At 31.2% G+C, this 25,182-nt stretch overlaps 1 protein-coding gene across 16 annotated transcripts in view; it reads left to right on the top strand.

The window, feature by feature from the left end:
• Positions 1-209: 209 nt before the first annotated feature.
• The window catches only part of LOC142333472 (uncharacterized), a 62,896-nt gene continuing 37,923 nt past the window's right edge, over positions 210-25,182 (top strand). Inside the window, exons 1-3 of one of the 16 annotated variants that reach the window (XM_075380674.1) lie at positions 230-527; positions 7,965-8,080; positions 11,527-11,611. The gene's annotated coding sequence lies outside the window, so the exon portion shown is untranslated. Of the gene's footprint in view, positions 632-6,492; positions 6,636-7,964; positions 8,081-11,526; positions 11,628-12,235; positions 12,434-25,182 lie in introns of all 16 variants that reach the window. The other 15 variants (XM_075380676.1, XM_075380671.1, XM_075380677.1 and 12 more) reach the window with 15 other exon arrangements.

Here is a 25,182-nt window from a genome sequence, read left to right as displayed (position 1 = left end):
AAATCATCATTATCAAGAATTTCCCTCCAGTTATATTCTTGTAAATATGATCTTAATCCAGGACCTCCTTAAAATCCTTTACAAATTATTTTGAGTTAAGTCCTTAAAAATAGCTATGGCAAAAGCCCTATGATCATTAAAATGTGTCAGAATGAGAGCATTAGAAATATTTTGTGTTTATATAAAATTGATCAAAAATGTGATCAATACAGGATGGCCTATCGTACGTAACTCTTTTATCAGTATATAATATTGTTGTTTATCGGCGTAAAATTGTACTCATTTTCGTAGTGATCGGAGCACATGAAATCCACGGGCATTCGTATTTAATTTCGTACGGATTGCATTTGGTGTTAGGCTTCATCGGTTCGTTCTTTAGTTTATTTGGATTGATTCGTTTGTTTTATCGCACACTCTGACTGATATTTTTAAAAAAAATATCGAGTATAAAGTCTCGAGCAATGGTGTTGTTTTCGTGTTGGGGTTAGAAGTGCTGTTTGTGCCGTGTTGAATTTGTTGTAAACAAGGTAATTATGATTTATTTTTGTGTAGTGCCGTGTTGAATTTGTTGTAAACAAGGTTTTACGATTATTAATGATATATTTTTGTGTAATTGCTTTTTATTTTTTTCGTAAGTAAAAATAATAAATATTGGTGTATATTTTATTGCTAAGTTATATAGTTTTCTGTTCAAGTATGGATATTCACGATCCCAAAACATTAAGAACACCAAGTAATAATCTCTGAACCAAGGTCTTTTTTAACCATTTGATCTCTGATTATTCAGTATGCTTTTCACAAAGGGAAAATTTGACAGTTGATGAAGGGGTACGTGGATTTAGAGGCAGGATACGATTTCGTGTTTATGGCATAAAACTACATATTGTTTGTAGTTGTAGCAGAAGTAAATTTCAAATTGAAATTTACTTGGGTAAAAATAACAAAAATTCTATAATTTCTCTTTTCCAAAGACTTCTTTTTTATTATCTTGACAAGGGACATATATTCACAGACCGGTTTTATAGCTCACCAGCTGTTTGGTTTTTAATGGTAGTGACATACTAAAGCTGGATGTCCTATCGGAAAAAACTGCCAAAATTAAAGTTAGTAAACAAAAAACTAAAAGTATGTTTACATGATAAGAAATCATCTTCTGTATGTCAAATGGGAAGACACAGTATTATCCTTATCTTCAGTACACAGAATAACTGAAAGTGAAGTAAATCTGTGCTCTTTTGGGGACATATGTTAATTTTTGATTTCAAAAACAAAAAACCTGATATAATTATTAATTATAATAAAAATAAAACTGGTGTATAGAAATGACCAGATTATTTCATGTTAACCATTCAAATGTAAGCAAATGATATAGTGGAGAAAATTATTTTTCCATTTATTTATGATGTCTATTGCCAATGCCTTTATTTTTTAGTTGGAATCACAACCATTACCCTTGAGTCATAAATGTCATTTAGAAAAAATGTATTATATTCATTGGAATGGCTTTAAGATAAAAGGCAGGAGTTCTTGCACAGGAATCCACATCAACAGCAGTAAAAACAAAGACTTACAGGTCATCACTTCACTTAGAATATACCCCAAACTGAAAAGAAAGTGCACCCTGCAAAGGTGTGTAAAGTCTGGTCTGAATAAACAAGGGCAGCCTTAGGGAAAGCTAGAAGAAAGGAAACTACTTAGTGGTGTTCTGAGTGTGCAGTAGCTTTGTGTACACTTGACTGTTTCAAAATTTACTACAATAAAGCTAATTATGTTTAGTGAAGTAGTATCACAATTCTTTATTTTGTTCATGTTTATATATTTTTAGATCATAATTTTTTTAAGTAGTTAAAATAAGTATTTCAATAATATATTAAAATACACTGCATTTATTTTCTTTCTAAACATGTTCACATCATTCACCTATTGCAAGTACCAAATTCAAACAGAATATTTTTAAAACACTTTAAAAGCCCCAAAATACAGGGACCTTTCATTTTCTGTTTAGCCTCTGGAACCACCATAAGATATTACTTAAGAGGATGATATGTATGAATGTGAATGAAGTGTAGTCTTTTACAGTCTCAGGTCAACTGTTCCTGAGATGTATGGTTAATTGAAACCCAACCACCAAAGAACACTGGGATACCCGATCTAGTATTCAAATCTGTAATAAAAGTAACTGCATTTACTAGGATTTGAACCTTAGAATTCTCGACTTTGAAATCAGCTGATTTGCAATGACGAGTTAACCACTAGGCCGGTCCTGTGGACTAGGATACAGGGACCAGCCCAACCCCCATAGGGGAAGACACCCCCTTGTGACGATTCCGGTCGCCACACCAACCCCTCCTCGTGATGGTAAAATGGGCTGTAACAGAGGTCGTCTTTTGACCCTTTAACTGATTATATCTCACAGTAATAAGTCAGGCCTCATTGGGATGTCAACAATGTAAATGCACTGGCAGACATTTACATCAGTGAATTATGACTCGGCCTTCGCTGTTGGCTTCTTTTGGACATCTTGACTCTCCTACTTTGTTGCCCTCTGAACTAGCTAACAGAGTTTGCAGAAGCATGAACCCCGTGCTTAGTTATACATTTAAAGTAAGCTATTAGTGAGTAAATGACTCGTAATAATTGAGGCAAAAAATGTCACAAAAAATTGATCACATAAAATGTCTGCAACAACAAAATTTATTCCTAGTTCCCTTAGTGAACTCAACTTTATAGTGTAAACCCTAGTTTAATTACAACTACGGACTTCAGTCTGGTCTACCAGGGAGAGGAGGACATACCTTTTATTTCCACTCAGCTCTATCACAGAGTCCCACGTGACATTTACTTTAACATTACTCAAGAGATGGTGCTAGCACACCTCACGGCTCCATGGGAAACCATGCCCAGGATTCAGGGGCCGTGCATATCACAAATGTCTAGGAGGATACAAAGTGTGTTAATCATATGTGAATCATGATTTTGCATGATCATAGAACAGATTTTGTAACAGCGTTTTGTATTTTAGTTTGCTTGTTAGCATTTACTTATGCTTATACCAGATTTTTTAAGTGAAATCTACATTTTTAAACTTAATAATGTTACTTTCAGTACATCTTCCATTTATTATATATTTTATCTCCTGTAATTGTAACTAAATAGATGCTTTCTAATCTTAATTTACATTGTTGTAAAAATCATTTGTAGTAACTACTTAGGGTGGTATATTTTTTACAAGTCTGTGTCCTTGTTCCTTGTATATTCATATTGCATTTATTATCACACAATAACTTTGAAAAGTATGAATAAAATAACTTTGTAATAAACAAGTATCAGTCATTCAGCAGAGTTAATTTCAGACCCAATTTGCCATTGCAATGCCAAGTATTTAGTAAATTCTTTGTCCAGTGTTAAATGTTATGATAAAGAATAATTTTTTGTATCATTACCAAACAATTTTTGTTTATAACAAGTCTTTAGTGATCAATTCAAAAATGAGTGGCTTAAAATTAATATATAATTTTTGTTTTACATTTTTTTTTTTTTTTTTTGTCTTCAGTCATATGACTGGTTTGATGCAGCTCTCCAAGATTCCCTATCTAGTGCTAGTCGTTTCATTTCAGTATACCCTCTACATCCTACATCCCTAACAATTTGTTTTACATATTCCAAACGTGGCCTGCCTACACAATTTTTCCCTTCTACCTGTCCTTCCAACGTTAAAGTGACTATTCCAGGATGCCTTAGTATGTGGCCTATAAGTCTGTCTCTTCTTTTAACTATATTTTTCCAAATGCTTCTTTCTTCATCTATTTGCCGCAATACCTCTTCATTTGTCACTTTATCCACCCATCTGATTTTTAACATTCCTCTATAGCACCACATTTCAAAGCTTCTAATCTTTTTTTCTCAGATACTCCGATTGTCCAAGTTTCACTTCCATATAAAGCGACACTCCAAACATACACTTTCAACAATCTTTTCCTGATATTTAAATTAATTTTTGATTGTTTTACGTAGGTTTTTTAAAAAACCTTGTTTTACATAGGTTTTTTAATATATTTTTACATTTCACTAAAAAATTTCCTTTTAAATGAATTATTAACAAATGATTAAAGTTGTTCAAATGATCCTGAATTGTGTAGATGCCCATACTTAAACTAGAATATGATATTACAGGTGATAATGCAGTTAATGTAAATTGTTAAATTTTGTTAGGCTAATATCAGAAACCTAACAATTTGTTTTGCAAGATTGCTTTTATTATTTTCTGTTTAAGATTCCCTTCAACTCCGGTATAGGTACAGATCATTTTTGTTTGGTACATAAATTATACTTATTAAAAAAAAATCTCATTTCTAATTTCTGTGAGAATTTTTAGTAAAATTTTTTATATGGATTTATTATAGCGTTATTTATAGTTGTCTCTGTGGTCTCCCGATACATTCCCTCTTATAACATTATTAACTATGAAAAAAATATTTGCAAACATATTTATTTACTTTAAAATAAGTTTGTTTTTTTTTTTTTAGCATATAGGCATTTTCTTCGTTTTTGATGATATTGTCTGCTAGGATCCTTAGCCACTAAAATATGCCAAAAGCATCTAGGGAAATTATATTCAGAGTTACCAAGTTATTTCATGATATATTGATTGTTTTACATTTATATTAATTTTACTTTTCAACATAAGATGTAATTTACAATTTTTTTCTCTTCAAAAAACAAAATTACCACTTATAATACTAGTAAAAAGATATGCTCATTATAAATATTTCATGGTTGTAAAAGTAACATATAGCACTAATTTATAAAATTGTGACTCATTCATTAAAGAGTACACAGTTTCGATATCTTTTCAGTATTGTAAAACAGACTGTTATAACATATAATAACAGACTAACAACGATTTAGATATATTATTTATGTAAAAAGATTTAAGATTATTATTTCATTGCTTATTATTTTATACCAAAAATAATTTTTGAAGCAAAGCTTCTTAACACAGGCTTTGGGATGGGGAGTCAACTGAGAAAAAATAAACGCATCTCTTAAATATTACTAAAAATATATTTAAGTCACTATAATATATTACTAAGTCACTATAAAAAGATTGTTATATCAGTATCAATTTTTTTTATTATAAAGCAAGTAGTTTTGCTATAATCGACTTTGCAAGTATATTACTGTTTTAGGACATTGTAACTACAAAAATGAATATTATTAGTTTTCCACTATCATCAATGTATCATGAAAAACCAGTTGATGCGTAAGTAAGTAGTATTTTCAGTCAGAAATACTGTTAAGACAAATTAGAATGATAAATCAATCCATATGAAGTAATTCAACCAAAATATTTTTGGTTGCTTCTTCATTTTTATTTTATTTTTTTATAAGTTATTCCTTAATATATTGGCAATCCAAAACAGGTCTTTTTCTATTCTTATCCCAGCTTCCTTGTGACTGGTGGCCATCTTTGCTTATCAGCGCATACTCATTTTTGGCTTTGCAGACATTAGCATAAACTTTAATGTTTTTGGACTGGGTTATGCCAAAACTTTGCAACATAAACATTTCTTTTTCATCAAATTCTCCTCTTTAATTTGGGTCCTTTACATTGAAACCCTTTAATAAGTCTAATAAGTAAAAATGACTACTAAAATTTGATATCAAATAATAATAATAAATACCCTTTTTACAGTTTAAATTTTGAAGGGGTGAAATATATAGATTTTTTAAAATTATTATTATTATTATTATTATTATTATTACATAAGCTACCATACTCACCATAACTTGAGTAAGAACTGTTAAGCTTTCCTTCTTTTTTATTATTTTTAAAAAATTTAAACTTTAATCTTTTGAAAGTTTGAGCTTGTTTTCTCTGGTGAGGGGCTTATACGAATATGCAATTATATAAGAACAAACTACAGTAAACATTTCAAAATTTGATTCTGAACAAAGTTATGAATTTTCAAAATATGCACAAATCATGTGCATTTATGCCATTATCAGCCTCTCTGAAATTTTCACTCGCACACACATACTCACTCATACATGCGCCACACATACACACACACACACACACACACACACACACACACACACACACACACACACACACACACTCATCCTAAAGTGACTCGTATGTGTCTGATCTTTAGTGCCTGGAATAGCCTGGTGAGTTGGGTCCTCTTCATCCTTGAGTCGGTGTTTTCTCTGTACTTGCTTGTCCCCAGGGGGGGGGGACTGGTTCTTCTTTGCTGACAAAACCTTCTGAAAATACACTGCATTAAAACATCAAAGCTAAATATTTTGTGGTACTTACGTATTAACGCCACCGCAACAGAAGTTGCGCTAATGCGCCAATAAAGAGCAATCTTTTGGATTCCTTATTGCCTTGTTGTTTGCTGATTTTTGACGCAATTTTTTAGTGCTACAAAGATGCGAATTTGGGATTTGCCAAAAACAGAACAAGATGCAATTTTATTTTTTCAGGAGCGAAATATTTTACCAAAAAAATGAAACTTTATTTTGGTAAACGTAAGTTTTGGAAATGTAATTTAAGACTGTGTGATCAGCAAGTGGGACTTAGAAAAGACAACTGGTTAGGTTAGCTGTAGCTGCCGTGGCATTAATACGTAAGTACATATTTTGTTATCAGTTTTTACAAAAGGTTTATCATAATTTTTATTTCATATTAAACTGTTTAGAACACAAGAAAGAAAATATACTCGTATGATAAGTTACAATTCATAATATACAATTAAAAAGCCATGTACTACTAATTTTCTGTTAGATTAAATGACATATATAGAGTTTATCATTTGTAAAAAAAATAACCAAAATTAAGTTTAAGAAAATTATTAATTATGTAATAGCCCAGTCAGGGTTTGTCACCTGAACCCCTGACACATTTGTTATTCTCATGGTGGTGAGAATATTAAATGTTTTATAGATATTCATTAAAGAAAAAAGAATTAGTCATTTTATTTCATTATATTTCTTTGCCATGATGACAGAAAGTTAATGAAGTAAGAACTAATTTTTGTTTCTTTAATGAATATCTTTAATTCACAACTTCATCCCCGAGGAAGCTAGGGCCTGAACCTACGGCTTAAAACCATTTTGTTATTACTCGAATGTATTCTGAAATTTGAAAGCAATCAGTCAGTTACTTCTTGCATGATGCTGTTGCAAACAAACTTTGCATTACTGTTGCAGATTCACAAACTTTTGCATTTAGATATCAGATGAACCCTAAACATATTTAATAAAATAAAATATGGAATTATAAAAATATTATTGCCCTGAAAATATAAAATAAGTAGCCCGAATTAAATCTTTAAAATACTTTTTTACTTCATGTAAAGTATTCTCTTTTTATTTTTAGTTTTGCTGAAAATATCAATAAAAAAATTCTACATAAATTGTATTTTATTTAAAATCATAACCTGAAAAATGAAAAATAATCAACACAATATGTATTGAATTACAGCTAGCGAAAAATTTCCTTCAGTGAAATGAAGGTTTTATGGCGTTATATATGGGGTAAGCTTGGTGGTTTCTTATGTTTCATAAACTGAAAAATTAAATAAAATGGGTCCCAGAACTTAATCTCTCATAGTTTCATGATATCCTATGTAAAAAAAATTTGATGGCAAAACACATTTTTTTTTAGCTTTTATGTGCAATAACTAATATATGATTGTAGAAAATTTAATTCTGAGAAGACTGATTTAATAAAGTCTATGAAAAATAACTCTCTCAGACATTCCTACACTCCTCTTATTCCTCATATGTCCCTCTTAGACTTCATTAAATTTTATTGTTTATTTAAATTTGATATTTTTATGTTTGCTGTTGCTTTTTAAATAAAATATACATTAGTTTTTATTACATTCTTGGTATAGTAGCTGTAGTTAAGTTTTTTTTTAAATATAATTTATGATATTTAATTTATGTTTCAGACGATAATGCAAAACATTTTTCACCAAAAAAGAAAAAAAATTGTGAACACCTGTTTTATGTGTGAATTCTCTAACATACCTTGTAAACAGATCATCTTTACTGGAAATAGACAAAAGTGTGTTGAATATAAAAAAAAAACTTAATAAACTTAACTTATACACTTGTTATGTTACAAATATTTTTATGAATGTTTGGTACATGTAAACATGTGACTTAACACTTCATTTGCATGTTCTTACACATGTCCTTTTGAGTTAAAGTCTCAAGGACAACCCTGAAAAGAGGCAGGAATTGATCTAAGGGAAGACTGTTTCTTTCATGGGCAATTTTATGTATCATACTGTAGGGTCAGCTCACCCAGTAGTCTATTCAGAAAGATTAGTAATATGATTTACAAAGAAGTAATAAAATCTTCCCAGAATCTGCCCTAATCCCAAACAGCACTGATACAATAATATGCTTATTCATTTGCATGTGCGCATATGCTAACAACCGTACACCTACCATCCATTGTATGTGTCTATGTATACATTTTCTTTTTCCTAAAATATTTTTTTCAACGTGTGCACATTTTGTACTAATAGTATTCATCTCTTTTTAAAATACTTTGTACTTTTGAATAATTACACAATTTTTGTAATTAAAAAAAAAAGCTTACTTGTTGAGAAATTAATCTTTGTATTTATATTAAAATTCTGATTAAGCATTTCATGAGCGAAATAAATAATCAGAATCAGCCGCGACAGGATATGCTAGTATATATGGGTTAGAGTATAGTATTTAGCATATGAAATCATTATTACTGGTATCTATTTCTGGAATAGTTATTCTAATTAATGTTTATTATGTTGAAGCCTTTGTTTTGTATAATCTTCTTTAGTCTTGCATTAATTATGTTAGAATGAACATTTAATGTAAAGCCTAACATCATTGGTATGATGTTATATTAAGGTTTAATGTTATCTTAAAGCCTTGAACTTGGTTTATTGGATCTGACCTAAGTTTTGTTCTCATTCTGTTACGGAAAGTTTATCTATATGTAAAAGAATTAATTTGTAAAATAATAAATTAAAGTTTGTTTTTTTCAAAAATATTATTAATTTAGAAATAATTGGCACAGTCAGTAGGACGTCTTCAAGGAGAATTAAGGAACATAATACTTGGTTGGTATCTACTGTTCACCAAGGAAACAAGCACAACAGAAATAAAATAATATTATCTACGGAGTGCAGTGAATAACTATATATTATTCAAAACAGTAATTTTTATATTGTGTGTTATATATTCCGAGTAAGTTAATTCCCGACATTTTAGACAATCTGCAAGAGCCCAATATTTTAGTACACTGGATCTCACCTTGGGATTTCGTCAGGTAGTGATGTATCTGAGTAACATAGAGAAAATGGCGTTCTCTATTGAAATAGAACACTACAAATTTTTGAGGATGCCATTCAAATTAAAAAGTAGCCCACAACCTTCCAACGAATAATGAATATATTCAACTAGTTGAATAATATTATTCAACTTGATATTATTCAACTAGTTTAGAACATATATTAGACTTAACTTTTTGATGGACTTAAATCTGCTAACTTCAAAATTCAGTTAGATGAAGCACAATTTCTACTAAAATAGATAGCTTATTTAAGACACTTTGATCGCTGATGGAGTTAAACCCAATCCAGATAAGGTCAGTGTAATTAAACATTATCCAAACCAAGGACCACCAAAGAAATATAAGGTTTTTTGTTTTATTAGGATACTACAGAAGATTTATAAAAAAGTTTTGCTAATGTAATGATACTGCTTACGAAATCTTTAAAAAAGAGCGCAAAAATAAATATTGAGTACCCAAATTATATAAAATGTTTTGAAATGTGTAAAAATATTTTATCAAATGAACTGGTCTCTGATATCCAGATTTTACAAAAGAATTCAACCTTTCAACAGATGCCAAAAATTTTGCTATTGGAGCTGCATTGAGTGAGTATAAAAATGGTACAGATCTACCCATCATGTATTCAAGTTGGACCATCAGTGGAACTGAGATAGATAACTCCACCATAATAAAAAAAGGAATTACTTGCAGTAGTTTGGGCAACAAACCATCTTTACAGAAGAAGATTTAAGATATTCTCCGATCGTAAAACTTTACAACGGCAATTTTTTGTTAATTTTTGTTAAGGAACCAAACTCCAGACTTTTAAGGTGGCAGTTAAATTTATAAGAGTCTGATTATGAAATAGTTTACAGAAAAGTAAAGAAAAATCAAAATGCTGATGCGTTATCAAGAATATAATTAAATATAAATGAAAAAAAACAGAGCTTTGAAACCACGCCAGAAGGTACAAATGTACCCAATATACACCCCTCCTCTATCCCTACAATGCTCCATGTGAATTTTCCATTGTTCGAAACAGTGCTGGAAGTCTTCTGCGAGTTCTTTCATGACGTGTGCCGCTTTTTCTTTCACAGCTTCAGCGATCTGAAATCTTGTTCCTTTTAATGCAGATATGACATTGGGGAACAGATAAAAGTCACGTGATGCCAGGTCAGGCGAATAAGGTGGATGGTCTAACACTGGGATGTTATACTTGGCTAGAAATGTCTTGACAGATAATACAGTGTGAGCCAGTGTGTTGTCCTGATGAAGAACCCATGACTTGTTCTTCCACAATTCGGGCCGTTTTTTTCTTATTTTTTCACGGAGTTGAGCAAGGACCTCAAAGTAGTAATGGTGATCATTGTCGCTCTGATTTTTAAGCAATTTTCATTGGCATATACTGTTTTTAATAAAAGATAAATTTCAGTAGTGGTTTTTCCAATTTTATATGAAATTTTATGACAATTCTTTATTCTAATAAAACACTTATTTCTTCAGCAAAACAAAAAAAACAGATGTTATCCAAACGAAGGCCACAAGACTAATATGTCCACAATCAAAAGAGAAAGCTTCATGCTACACAGCTGTCAGTTGTACAAATTTGGCGCATGTGCAGCTCTTCTGTAACAGCATGTCTTGTTATTTAATAGCCACACCCCATGCAGTTTGTATTTTGATTTTTTCTTGTTCCAGGAAAATTGTAATTAAATCCTGTTAACTAGGTTTAACCAAATTAGAAGCCTCTTGCCATACATTTATTCATTATTATAGTTTGGATAAATTATTTAATCATTTAGAAAAATGTTAATAAATGAAGTTAGAAATAGTTTTGTTAAGTGTTGAAATAAAAGAGGAATTGCTTCAATTCTCTGTTCAATTGTTAAATTCTTTATTGGTAATTTAGTTGTATATGATGAGAAAAATTGTTAGAACAAATAAAATGTAAACAAGATGATATTGTAAGTCAGTACTCTGTACAGGCATTATAAATGAATTTATTGGGTATGACATTTACCCACAGAATTTTCTATAAATTTAAAAATATTAGATTTACATAAAATTAATTTAAATAATTTGTCACCTGTTAGAAATCAAAAAATTATTACTAGTGAAATATCTATTAAAATTTTTTTATTGTATTTAATTATGGTAATTATTATTTATGTATTGTGTTGTAGAATATTTAAACAAACCTCACCTGAGGCTGCTGATCAGCTGTTCCCGGATTTTTTATTTGTGGATGAAATATAATATTTAGCATATGTAAGCATTATTACTGGTATGTGATACTGGAATAGCAGTTTTTCTAAGAATTGTTTATTATAGATGACGCCTTTTTTCGTATCTAATCTTCAGTTTTGAACTTGCTATGTTAGAATGAACATTTAATGCAAAGTCGTACTCACATCATTAGAATTAACATCCAGTGTTAATTCTTTTTCTTTCAGCAAATCAAGTCTTGAACTTGGTTTGCTGGAAGACATATTTGACTGAAGACTTGTACTTATTCTCTTGTAGAAAGAATATCTATATCTATAAGTAAATTAATTTGTAAAGTAATAAATAAGTTTTTCTTTTTTAAAATATTCATTACTAAATATAATTATATACACACATAAATAAGAAAATATAAAATAATTATCTTATAATAATTATACACCTCTATCTCTATTGTGTTTATATTGTATTGGAGTTTATTTTAAATATCTCTCCAAATTATGAATTCATGCCTTCTACTTTCAAAATGATATAATGAGTGTGAATGTTTATTTTTTTAACCATAATTTTCTAATGATGCTATCATAGAGCATCATATAATGATGCTCTATGATAGAGAATTTATGGATATTTAATTGTTACTTTAATTTTTAACTTTGTATATTTCAGTTTAACCCACCAGGTTAGTTTATTGGCTAACTAAATCAGCTGATTTTCAAAGTCAAGAGTTCTAACGTTCAAATCCTGGTAAAGGCAGTTGCTTTTATATGGATTTCAATCTAGACTGTGGATACAGGTGTTCTTTGGTGTGTAGGGTTTCAATCAATCGCATGTCTCAAGAGCAATCGACCTGAGTCTGTTTCAGAAGTATGTTTACAGTTTCATTTACACTAACACTTGCAGCTGCTAGTCTAGCAAGCTGGTAGCAGCAGTTTTATTTGCCTATACACGCGCATGTGCACGCGCACACACACACACACCCAGATCTGGCAGAAAACTGGATAAACTAATATATATATATTGTATATTTCAATTTTTTTTTATTTCTATTTTTACTCACAATGTAAAATTTTTTACTTGTGTTGAGATGAAGTAGTTAAGATTTTGCCCTTGATAATTGCAGCTTTAGTTAATGATTTAGTCAAAATACTGAAAACTTTGTACTAGATCAAAAATAACAATTTTAAAACAGTTATTTTTTATAGAAAAAAAGAACTTTAAAATTTTGATTTGGATCCATTTTTGTGGTAGACATTTTTTAGATAAAGTAATTTATGGAAAATATCAAATCACTCTTATCATTATAGAAGAATAGATGAATGTAACAGATCATCCTTTAACATCAAAAAAGAAGTTATCTGTAATGATCTAAAATATTTTTTTTAAATCCATTCAGTTGTATATCTTTGGATATAAAATTAATGAACATACTATTAGCTTCTTTTTGGCTAAAACAGAATAAACTTTGCTACATTAATAATGTTAATATTAATAATTTAATTTATTTGACCAACCATTCAATGCGATGCAGATTGGATTTATTTTCCCAAAAGCAGAGAAAAATAAATGAAGCACAAGAAAAGCAATTAATTAAATTTAAAATCATTACTTTTTTGGGGAAAATGTGATTTCATAAAATATAAAAACATGTTGAACGAACGATGTAGTGGGCATGTCAGCTGAGCTGGTCTTAGGTTTAGTTTTTGGTGAGGGTCTGATATTTTTTCACCTATCGTTTCCTTCACCATATATTTCATTTAAATATGTATAATTTTAATATTATATAACACAATTTCTTACTGAACATTGTGCTTTTCAAGGTAGGTTGGTCAGATTTGGTTTGATTAATTCAGGCTTGTGTCTTGAGTGTAGGGCCATTGATGATGTGCTGCATGTTATATATGTCTGTGCCAGGTACGAAGCTGAACATATCAAAGTACCTAGAGACCATGCAAGCATCAATTCTGGTTTTGATCTGCAAGTTAATTGGAAAACTGAAAGGAAATGGAACGTAGTTGCTGGCTGCCTGAGATTCTTAGCCCTGTGGAGGATGACCAAGGGGTCTGATGCTGTTATAAGTGTATAGATATAATAGCAACCCAGTTGGCAAGGGACCTGCCTGCGTGCTTACATTGTTCAGATAGATGTTTCGGCATCGATCTCTGATTAGCTGAGATATTTACTGTTAGGATGAGAACGGATGTGCGGAGAATGGAGCTGCAGTGTAGGTGGGTGTAGGCATAGACCATACTCCCAAAAGCAGACCAGAACAGAGAAAGATGGGAGGTTATGTTTTCATTAGAAATTTATTAAATTTGTGAATCTGTTTCTTGATTTTTAAGTAAATCAAGAAAATTTTGAGTAAATTGAATTGTAGGATAAAATTGTCGTTTATGTTATTAACATTTGTTTTGTTCATATGAGGATAATATTCTTGTTTAAAGACTTGATTGAGTAATGATCTGAGTGCATAGCGTAATTGAACTAATACTTGTATTTTATTTTACTAGCTGCCTAATAAGTTCAATTTGATGAATTTCTAAACCATTGATATTTAGATTATTTGTAATTTAAAGAAAAAATAATAATATTACAATTATAAAAAATTTTTGAAAACGTGTTTTATACGTTTTAGTCATACTTTAATCAAATTATCATACATTGCAAGAGTTTCATTAGGATTGATAAGATATATTTCTTGATGTGCTTTAGTTATTGCATTTAATAATTTACAATTTTATTTTTTCCTTTTGCAGCAGAGTTGCCCAAAAATATTACATCTCTGGTATTCATTTAATTAAATTTTCATTAAAACATAACTTAGGAAAAATCATATTTACAATTGTTTGTATTACTAGAATATAAATATTTGGAGTACATTTTATTACTAGATTTACCTTTCTTGGCCTGTCATTTTTGATTTTCCTAATTCTAATTTTTGTTTTAACAAATATTTTACTTTTGGTATTATTGTAACTAACTTTTAATAAATGTTCAAATTCTCTTATATTTTCTAATTTCGGTTCCAGTGGCAGTTGATTAACATAATATTTGGAAACTTTTTATATTTCATTAAATAACTCTCTAGTTGATATATAATGTCGGGGAGCAGCATTCCTAATTTAAAAAATGTCAAAGAATCCTCAATATCTTGAACTAAACTTAAAAGTATTTAATTGATTAAGGGAATCTCTTAATTTTTCTAATTCAATAAAATCATTAAAAATTTTATTTTTTAACAGCATATTATGTAATTCTATAAAATAACTGTTGTTTTAATTAATTCATTTATAATATCTGTACCGAGTACCGACTTAACAATATCATTTGTTTAGGGTGTTTTTTTTAGAATGATAGAACTTTGAATTGAAATAAAACACATAACAAGATAACTTTAAAGCCAATTGTGTTTTTATCTTAGATAACTTTCAGATATTTAATTTTTTTAAATAAATTCTGGCATATGTCCACCATGACTAGCTTTGATGAACCAGATTCTATCAGTCCAATTTTGAACCATTTTTTCAAGTAACTGGTGACTTATTTCGTTAATAACAAGAATTATGTTTACTTTCAAAGTGTCAATTGTTGCTGGTTTATCAGTATAAACCAGAGACTTCACATCCCAAAGAAAATAATCCACCGGTGTTAGATTCACTGGACCATTTCGTGAAATAATTTTGTCTGTAAATTGTTGTTTCAATAAATCGATTGTTTCAGTAGCAGTATGAGGTGTGGCACCATCCTGTTGAAACCAAAACTGTTGCAGGTCGATGTCATGCAGATTGGGAAACAAATAATCAATTATCATTAATCTGTAATGATCTCCTTTGACAATAAGATGCGATCTGACCTCATCTTTAAAGAAATAAGGATCGATGATGCCTTCGGTATACTCACACTGTACAGTGCATTTTTCAGGATCCAATGGGAACTTGTAAATTTCCTGAAGATAGGTCTTACTCCATATATGGTAATTGTGCTTGTTGACATAACCATTTAACCAGAAATGATCTTTGACTCTAATCAGAATTTTTTGATAAAAAAGTGGATCAGTTTCCCATTGATTTAAGCAAAAATGTAAAGCAAACAATGTAAAATCTTACATGTAGTGGATGGACAAAGTCCAAGTTGTAGAGAACGGTGTTGAATTGACACATTTTAGATCTTCTTCAACTCTAATACTGACAGTACCGACATTTTCATCTGTATGCACAGATCTTTGTCTTGTTGGTTATCATTGAGTAGAGTAAATGTTTTTCGAAATTTATCTATAGTTCGATGAATAAGTTGCTCTGATGGACGATTTTGTGCACCATAAAAATTACCAAGTGCTCTATAACGTTTGGCGAACAGAACATCGATTTTGGAAATGTATTTCCACAATTTATAAACGTTGTTGTGACGTAAGTTTTTCCTTCATTTATAATGATTACTCATAATTTTATACATTCTGCTAATATAACCCACTTTCAAAAGTAATATTAGTGAATTTTGTATTACTTAATCTATTCTTTCTTAATGTGATATGTCATAAGTTATAAAGGAATTTTATATTTAACCATGAAAATTCTTATTTCTCATATTTTTTTATACATAAAACCTTATATTTTTTTATATTTAAATACATTTATGTATGTTTATTAATATTTTGGTTCTAACTCTTGAATAAGTCATGCGCTACTTTGTGAGGTTTTTTTTATCATTGATGTATATATATATATATTTTTTTTTTTTTTTGAGGTTTGTAGGGGCATCGACTACTTTGGTCATTAGCCCCATCCCACTTCAAAAAAAAAATAAAAAAAGGGCTCATTATTTCACATTTTCATGTGTCAAAAAATGATCAAAGTTTTACTGTTCTTATAACTTCTGATCCAATAAAATTACTTTCTAGGCATTCCTTTCGGCCTTCCTTTTTTGCACCGTTTTTCCATTCTGTGAACGGCCTCAACTTCGGACGACAGTGTGTCTGAGGCTTCGGACATGGCATCGTCTTCTCTTTCTGACGCCAATGACGTTCGCCGGCTTACATCAGGTGATGAAAGCTTCAATGGTGCTGTGAGCATCGTTGCAATTGAATCTAAACTTGCAACCAATGCACTTTCGGCGGCTGATGAACTTGATTCAATATCTAAGGCTATGCTTGGGCCGGCTGATATAGATGCTCTCGCCACAGTTGTTCTCTGAGCTTTTGGGGCCTCTGTACGTACAGTTTTATTATCGTCTGTGTCTGGTGCTTTTTCGATAGTTACTTGCACCTCCATTTTGGTTGACGCAGATTTTTCCTGTACTCTTGTCACAGTATCCTTAGCTATATGACTCGTCATCGGGGTGATCTTTTGATCTTTGTCGGATAAATCAAGATTTTTCTTCATTACGTCTATTGATGGAGATATAATCGAAGATTTTGCCGGTTTTTAAACTGCGCTGGTACGGGTCTTCTGTCAGCGACGTCAGTCTTGGAATGAGCCTTCTCATGTTTACTTTGTTGTGTCTGATGAGTCGACTCGATCTTGGAATCAATGATTCTTTCTATCATTGTTGCGAGACTTGGTGCCATCGTATTAAGCAACTGCTCCACGTTGATTTTAGGTGTGGGGGGAGCAGCAGCTGCTTCTGCGTATGTAGTCGATGGTCTAGGTGTACGTAGGTTTACAATCTTCTTCGCTTCAGGGTAGCTGACTTTTTGAAGCGTTTTAACTTCCTGAATGGCTGTTTCTGATTTGTATACTGGGCAGTTCCTAGATCGACAGTTATGGTGCCCTTTACAATTAATGCAGACTGGAGGGTCTTTACATGGATCGCCCTCATGTATCTTCATTCCGGATATACAAATTTCCTGCGCTTCACATCTAGCTGCAGTGTGTCCGAAACGTTGACACCTAAAACATCTCATCGGCTGCGGAATAAATGCCCGTACATCAAGCCGATGGATGCCAGCTCGTACCTTTTCAGGAAGATTTGGCCTATTGAATGTCAAAACATGAGAGGCCGAAGGAAGAATCTCACCATTTCGTCTCATAGTAAGTCTGCGACAATGTGTCACTCCTTGACTAGACATTTCCTGCACTATTTCTTCTTCAGTACCGTTAAGAAGATCACTGCAAACAACTCCTCTGGATGAATTAAGTGTACTATGCGGTTGGACAGTAACCGCAAATTCACTGATCTTCTTCAACGCCTGGACTTTCTGGCTTTGCATGTCGTTGATAGTTTCGACATGTAATCCATTAAACGTCTTACGGATTTCCTTAACAGGACCACCAGCACAATTTGTAATCTCTCTAGCTATTAAGAATGGACTTACCTTTTGGAAGTTACCATTCTCTTTCGTAATGACCAAAAATCTTGGTTTGGGAACATTATTTCCAAACAAAGCTCTTCTTAAATCTTTACTGATTTTATCAGCATCTTTTCTCATGTTATCACTCTCCTTACTTTTTTCCTCTTCGCTTGTGGTGAATCGGCGGTTTCTAAACGAGGGTGTTTACGTGCACCCTCTGCCACGTTTGATTGTTCAATATTCATGAACAGTGGATCCCTTCTGTAGCAAGGCTAGCCGCCCGAGTACACCCCCACTCCAGGGCTACTAACCTTGGAGGTCCGATCCGGTACTCCGGTGGAACCGGCATATGTCCTGGCAGAGAGCGGATGCGCAGTCTCTGCACTGACTCCAGGCTCCTACTCACCGAAGCTTTCAGAGCTCCCATGCACCGACATACATGGGCACCATTGCTACATGCTTGCCATCGCAGGGGGCATGTGGACAACGGAAGGGTCTCCGTTACACCTGCAATAACATTTACCCTGGCTGCCACACCGCCAGCTCTGAGTGGTATGAATCCATTTCCAAAATCGTTTGTTATTCCATTTCCTGCAGGTAGCCAAAAATCCAGTCCGTTTAGTGACCTGAAGTTGGAACCAGGTCAACCTTAACAAAGCATATCCGAGAGACAACACTCGGAACCCCCTTAGCCAGCTATATGTAATGTACTTCAGTACAGCTGTTGCCGCCCTGGACGTGGAACGTAGATGTTGTGTTCCGGACGTGGGGAATATCTACCTCAGGGCCAATATATATATATTTATATAATGTATATATTTATATTACTAAAAGATTACCTACAATTTTTTTTTTTACCTGTAGCTTTAAATCTAATTTTATTAAAGAAAATTCGATAAATTATAAGAAATTTAATGTTTAAAATATATATATCTGTATATTAAATAATCACTCGCTTTTGGGATAGGACATTTATATTTAAATCCAGCACTTGCAAAAATATCTGTTACGATTTTTTTTTTATATAACTCTGAATTGCATCAGAAGCTGTCATATTTACAGATATAATACTGTTCCATTTGTTTGGATCCTTTAAGAATAAAATGCACAATTGCACGGATCTAAAGTTTAAATATAAAATAGTCTAACTCGTAAAGAAAGACATATTTTCCAAGTGTTGGCATTATAGTCATCCATACCTACCTTTTAAATGTATAGAATTTCTATTTTGTTTAAAGTTTCTCCTCTGACCGTACATTTATTTCTGAAATTTTTGAAATAAATTCTTGAAAATTAAACATGGTTAAAAAATAATACCTTGGTATTATATTTCAGACATTTGTGTCAAGGGTAGTTCAACCCATTTATTATAAATATACAAAATAAGAAATTCATATACTATTATCCCTGTTAATAAATCAGTAACAAATAGTTGAATTTTTCCAAAAAAAAATATTTACATTGGGAAAAGATGTCTCACTTCTCTTTCATCCTGTATGTTTCAGCTGAGAATTTTTTATTCAAGTATATTATTATGATTTCATTTTTCTAATCGACTAAGTTATGAAAAGATACTGTGAGTTTTAAATAGATAGCAGTCAAAGATTTCCGAATAATTTTTTACAAATAATTATAGGCTTTTTTATGTATAACAAAAATGAATAAATTTTTTATTATGCCCTTCTCTGGAATAAGTTTTAAATTTCCATGTCCTGAAAAGATCAACAACCCCATCACTCAATTATGAATAAAACAATCTATTATCAATTTAAATTGATAAAAAAATTACTTTCCATTTTATGATTATTAACTTCTACCCACATGTGTTCATCGTATTCTAGCCGGTCAGGGAACTCCCACCCTTGGACCCTTGATGTGTTTGTATCCCCATGTTTGTAAGAATAAGTATTTAATAATATTCATTAAAGAAAAAACATTAGTAATTTACTTAATTTATTTGTGTTACCATGGCGACAGAAACAATGAAGAAGTAAAAGGATTAATAAATTTTCATATATATATATATATGTTACGGTAAAACCCTGAATACCAGTAAATCGTAAGTTTTACTGTTAAATTTTAACATTTACCAAGTTACTTGGTAAATGTCTGAAAAAATCTTGAAAATACATTTAATTCGGACTTTTACCAAGTCGTTTTGATCATTGTTGACAATTACCATATTCTGTCGGTAAAAGTTGACAATTCTGTAACGAAATCACTTCTAAATAGGAAAGAGCATGAATTTAAAAATGCTGTTCTCAATTTCGGGATTTCAGTTCAAAAATTGCATTAAAATTAGTCATTTTCAAATGTGAGAATAATCAATTAATAGTTAACTCATAAATACACAGTCTGGGTCTAACACCTGGATTGTTTTTTAACCAAATTTATTTTCAATTTTTGCTGCGGGAAAAAAGTTTTGAATCCCAACTGAACGTTTTTCATTAAATACAGTCATTTTGCTCGTTCAAACCATTCTAAAACTTAAAGAAAGATATAAAAAGCTAAAAAATATAACTAAAAAATTCTCTTTTTTAAAATATAGCCTTCCAGTTTTCTGTTTATCGTAAAATTCGTCTTTCCTTTTACAAAACACCATGATTAAAAAACCATGCTGCTAAGAAAATGTGATTGAATTTTATTATTAAATAATAATAATAATAATAATTAAATTCATACTTTTGAGTGATTTCATTACAGAATTGTCAACTTTTACCAACAGTCTATGGTAAATGTCAATAATGACCAAAACTATTTGGTAAAAATCCGAAATAAATGTGTTTTCAAGATTTTTTCGGAATTTTACCAAGTGACTTGGTAAATGTTAGAATTTACTGGTCAAACCTAAGATTTACCGGTATTCAGGGTTTTACCGTAACATATATATATATATATATATTGTTATCAAGAAGTATGATTGTTCTATACTTATTTATTTTTATAAAAAAATTAAATAACTTATGTCTAAAATAGTTTTTTTTAACAAAATAAAAAAAAAATAATAGGATAATAAATATTAATGTAAACAACATACTGTTTATTGTACACAATACATTGTTAGTTCAATTTTTTCCACTAGATGGTAGAGAATATTTTAATGAACATTTTGATGTTTTTATATTTAAGATAGGCTTAAGGAGCGAGTAGAATATAGAATTTTATAGTTTTTAATAGAAATATAATATTTAACAATAATCATGTTGCTAACAGGGCTTGACTTGGGGACGCCGTCTTCTTCATTTAGTCTTGTATGCATTCACGTGAGGTTGGGGTAGTTGTCGAGCCAGCCACTGCTCCTTACTCTGCTGCTATTTGCGCAGAGCAGACCATGCGGTTTGCCGGGTGGCTGCTATATAAAAATAGCAGCTAAAATAAGAATGTGAGCACGTACAATAAACAAACCGATGCACCATTTGTTTTTCTTGGAGAGATGTTACTGGATGCCATCTAGAATAAACTGCATTGTAAGAATCGATGAAACAGATATCATGTAGTGTCACCCAGACTGCTTTGAACAGGATCAATTTATCTTTACAGAAGCAGGTACCATATGTTGGGCAGTATTATTGTAGCTAGTATGAGTACTGGAAAGTGAATGTATTTTCCAAATAACACATAGAATGTTCTTCTGTTCATGGATTTGGAACCCTGCGGTCTGGATAAGTTCATTTACATTCAATAGCAGCAGCATTTCGGTTACTGTAAAATACACTAAAAATTGTCTGTATATTTATCTTTTCATCTATCATAAATAAGTATAGCACTGTAACTCCAATTGGATCAGATTAATCCTCAGAGATTAACAGATTCCTGGTTAATACTATTGAAAACAAACACCACATACAGCTGCTACGATACAATTATGTTCCATAGATTTTTAACATTTCCATCTTCTCAAGAGATTAAATAGATAAAATTAGATAGATATTTTAACTTCTCAAGAGATTTATAAAGCTGTTTTTATTTATATCTTTTTTTTTGATTTTATTTATTTATTTCTTTAAATTTTTTAACATTTTTAAAATTTTTTATTTATTTTTTTTTATTTAACATACAATCTAGAAGATTGTAAATAGGAATATAAAAAAAAATTGTAATGTGTGAAATAATAACATGCCTGACCCTGGATTCAAATCGATGACTTTCTAGATAAAAGGTTGAGATCCTGTAATCCTACATAGTTAGAGGTTGGCACTGTAATTTATCATTCTCTTTTATTTATTGTATTTAATGTATTTGTAATATATACTTTATTAACAATAAAATTTTCAGGGCAAAAAACATAAAATGACTAATTTTTAATCTATAATTAAGGTCTCAAGTTTTAATATTATATTATTCGACCTTTTTAGTCAAAATAGTGACAAAATTTTTCATCACAAATTACTCAAAACGAATATGTTTTTTTTGAATTTTTTATTCATATTATTACCAGGAATATTGTACATGAGTGCAGTGGAGTTAAAACTACACTAAACAACATAACAAACATGTACATAAACAATTTTCTAACGAAGATTTTAGTAATTTTTTACGAATTAAATCTCAAAATTTTAATAAATTCAAGAGATTATTTTTTTACTATTAACTATGTTCTCCTTTTAATATAACTTCTCGAAATCACATTGTTGTTTTTTTAGATAATTCTATAGTATAATTTCATCACTTTGGTAATGTATTTTGTATATAAAATAAGTCAAGTTTTTTTCATTTTACTACCTTGTATGAAGTAAAGGAAGTATTGTGATCGCGAAACATTTGGTTTTCAGATTTCAACAGAAATAATAATTTTCACCATCCCTGAATCCATTTTGTTCATTAGTTTCAGCTTGATGTCTGTATATATGTACATACATATGTATCTCGCATAACTCATAAACGATTAGCCATAGGATGTTGAAATATTGGATTTAGGACTGTTGTAACATCAGTTGTGCACCTCCCCTTTTGATTGCAATCGACTGGATCAAAAGCGAAAAAAAAGCCCAAAATTCAAAACATTTGGATTTTGGAATTTTTCTTAACTACAGTGGTAAGCCCTCATTGAGAGCTTTTCAATGATATATCATAAGCGGTATGTATTTTCATTGGTTCCATAGTTATAGCCTAATGAACTATTTGGATCTTACAAGAAGACCATCAGTTTGAATCCGACTTCATATACATACATTTTTTTTAACTTTTTTTTTTTAATTTAAATATATTGATTTATTAAAAAAATAAAAAAACTTTTTTTTTTTTATATTAAGCTCCGATTGTAAAAAAAAAAAACATTTTACAATAAATAATAATTCAATAATACAAAAAAAAGAAAAAAATCAGAATTTATTAGTGAAATAAAATTTTATGTACATTTCATTTTAATTAAAAAATTTTTAGAGGTATGTGTGCATAGTTATGGATCCGATATATTCTCACATACACCATAGAACTACTTTAGCGACGTGAGACAGAATTAATATATAAACTAATATAAAATGCTGATATGGACACTACAAAAAATGTATTGCAATGGTGGTGTTTACCACAATGCATTTTTGTAACTGTCTATGTTATTAAAGAATTGGAGGATTGTATCCTACTTAAAAATGAAGTGCAACAGAAAATGTGTCTATGTAATTTAATAAGTGTACAAGGAAGTCATGTGGTGTCCACATTAGTGATGTTTTACTTTTTTTTAACATCCTAGGGTCAGCTAGTAATCGTTGCAAGGTATACCATCAGGCACCCCCAGATGTCACGGCAGTAGACTGCCCCCCCTCTCTTGGACTTCAACCGTTGGGGTTCCCCCTCATTTTATGGTACCATCAAGATACCCACATTGTCATGGGTACACCTGAACTTCCCCACTCTTGTATGTAGACAAGCCCAGACGTTGTAGATACGTAGGCTGCCTCCCTGACCTAAACAATGCCGTGTTTCGACCTTCACAACCAAAACTCTTAACTATTTTTTTTTCCAGTTATACAGGTTCCTCTTTGCCTTTTCTTAAAATGGTGCTAATAAAATTAGCAACCTCCACCAAGCCTTTCTTACTATATGCAGTTATAGCATGCAGTGTAAATACGAACCGATAATCTCCTGTCACATGCCCACCGGTCGCAATTAAACACAGTTTGCTGTACACTACCTTCCTCCAAGCAATAACTGCAAGCTGCCGATCTGTGGCGGTTTAAATCTCAGCAGGTAACAGCCAGAGTCACCGTGGCCAGTCAACAATTGGGTGACCAAAAATCCACTTCCCCATATCAACGCCCCACCCATTTTTTAACCTCGGGTATTAATTGCTATGTCCATCTGCTCTTGTCACTCGCATCCCACTGCGACTGCCAAATACCGATAATCTGTTCTCTTGCTGCCGCCTTCGACATCCTGCTGAACCGAAGACTCCACTCTTCCACCAAAAGATTGATGGGCAGTGCACCAGCAATCATGTAAATAGTATCACAGGAGACCGTCCTACATGCGCATATAATGTACAGGACTACTCCTGTACACTATATGCGCATATAATGTACAGGACTACTCCTGTACATGAAGTGCCTCCAGCAAGGTTCTACACTAAATGAATTTTTAATCCCCTGCACCATGCGAGGATAACGTCCATGAGCACAGAGGTTATCACAGTCGTGATAACCTTATGTTTCTTCCTCCTAGGGCCGACGGTATTAATCAACAGTCTAGACTAGCAAATTTACAGACTTTCCTTTAACTCCTTTAATTTTTTCTCTTTCCTTAAAATACCTTCTCTTTCAATTAATCTTTTTACTTAGTGTGTTCAGGGTGGATATCAGATTTTTATGATATTTTTGATGACTTCTGAATATAGTTTACCGATTCCATTTAATTTCGGTTACGTCAATCAAAGAGGGTGGGGGATATGAGAAAAAAGAAAAAAGTCAGTCAAAGAGGCTGGAGATATAAACATTATGGGTCTGGAAGCCGAAATTGTTTTTCACCACTCAGAATTGAAAAATTTTTTTGTGGTAACATCTGTCTTGAGTAGTTTAAACATCTGATTTTCCAGATGTGACCTTTTTACTTAATAATCAGGGATATATTTGTTAATCGAAAGGGTGGTACTAGCATTATTTTCAAAGTTAAATTATTAATATTACTTGCGTAATGTATGTATTTATACATATTTTGCACAATTAAAAAGTAAGTATAATTTATATACTTAATTATAGTAAAAACATACCCACAAATTATTATTTATTTCTATATTAAAGGTTGCACTTCCATTCAAAGTAAAATGAGTTTCATTGTATTTATGTAGTTTTGTATCCATCCAACTTTAATTTCTTCCCAGTTTTCACACATTCCA

The sequence above is a fragment of the Lycorma delicatula genome, chromosome 12 (genome assembly GCF_047948215.1).
Source record: "Lycorma delicatula isolate Av1 chromosome 12, ASM4794821v1, whole genome shotgun sequence".
Classification (NCBI taxonomy): Eukaryota; Metazoa; Arthropoda; class Insecta; order Hemiptera; family Fulgoridae; genus Lycorma; species Lycorma delicatula.
The sequence above is the reverse complement of the archived record's forward strand: the minus strand, read 5'-3'. Positions and strand labels throughout refer to the sequence as shown.